The sequence below is a fragment of the Pteropus vampyrus genome, unplaced genomic scaffold (assembly GCF_000151845.1).
Source record: "Pteropus vampyrus isolate Shadow unplaced genomic scaffold, Pvam_2.0 Scaffold127, whole genome shotgun sequence".
NCBI lineage: Eukaryota > Metazoa > Chordata > Mammalia > Chiroptera > Pteropodidae > Pteropus > Pteropus vampyrus.
In genome coordinates this window covers 1,936,185-1,937,710 of record NW_011888908.1, presented here as the reverse complement: position 1 = coordinate 1,937,710, position 1,526 = coordinate 1,936,185, and positions in this window count along the sequence as shown.

Here is a 1,526-nt window from a genome sequence, read left to right as displayed (position 1 = left end):
CTGGAGAAGGCCTGCAGGGCTGTCAGACCCCCAAGCCAGGAGACCTCACCCCCTCGTCCCACTGACCAGTCCCTGGATGCGAACTGTGGTTGGGGAAGGCCATGACCAGGGCGAGGTGGCTCCCTGCTGCTCAGGGAAACTCCTGAAGAAGGACTCAGGTAACAGCACTGTCAGCCACCAACACCCCGTGGCCAGGGAAAGAGCACGGTGGCCCCACCGGGGAGACCCGGCTGGCGTGCTGCAGCACCCACTGCCCACACCCCGAGGACCCCACGGCGTCGGGGCGCGGGCAGTGAAGACGAGCCCAGGGCTGGAGGGAGGAGGGCGCTTGGCGTGCGCTGGAAAGGCTCCTGCGAGGGAGCAGGGGAAGCGAAGACCCCATGGCAGGGTCTGGGAAGCAGACGAGGTCATGAGGTCCCGGAAGCCAGCGGTGGCCGTTAGCACCCTTGGGGCTGAAGGGCCGGGGGCGGAGAACGTGTCGCCCGAGCTCAGCGGGGGCAAGAGCTGCAGAAGAACAGCCTGGTAGGACACCCGAAGGCGCAGCACGGAGGCCCGTAAGTCCCCAGCCTCTTTTTACGGTCACTCTCCACCTCCTGCCCCGGCTGGTTGCAAGTCAGGTGGGCACAGAGCCTGGGCGAGGTGGTGTCAGGTTCTTGGCTCAGAGCAGGGGGAACAGAGAGTGGGTTGGGGTAAGCAGGTGGGGAGCGGCCCAGGGATTAGAACTCGGGGCCAAGGGCGACGAGCTGCTCTGCCCCGACCCCAGACTTCTCTGCCGACCAGGACTGAGGCCGACCTAGAGTCTGGGATGGAACCGAGTTCTGGGCAGGTCACTGATGTGAGGCTTGGACCCAAAGTACAAGGGCAAAGTTGGACAAGAGCTCGGGCCAAATGGTCCCAGATGGAAGGGCTGGAGCGACTGAGCCAGAAGGGGGCGTGGAGGGCGGCGGGACACCCCAGAAGGAGGAAGCCCACCGAGCCTCACCGAATTCAGGGGCTGGCGACCTTGCCTCCCCTCCCAGCAACCCTGCCGTGTTTGTTTGGTTCCCGCCGAGGTCCCCAGTGCAGGTCTGATGAAGGACCGGATCCGCCTTCCAGCGACAGCTGAACGAGCCAACGTGAGGGCAGCTTGCATGTGCCATGCAGCCTGAAGACCTGTGCGAGTTAAGTAAGGGGAGAGGGAACATCTACAGGGAGGGCGTTGAAGTGGGCGGGGATGATGCCGAGGTGCGCAGGTGCAGCCCATCACCTGAACGTCGCCAGCGTCTGACGACGAGCACACACGGAGTCCAGACGATGCTGGCAAACGTTTGCTCCTTTTCCCACACAGTCGGCTTGAATGGGACATCCGGGAATGCTCGTCTGCACCCTTGGTGGTCTCTGTCTCTCCGTTTTTGATCCCCGTAGCTGTCCTCCGCCCCATCCCTGTCTTGGCTCGCTCCCGGTAGTGGGGGGTTAAGGCTCTGGAGAGTATTTTTCCTGAGAAGATGAGAAGGTGGCATCTTGTAAACAGTCCTCCCCTTTGGAGG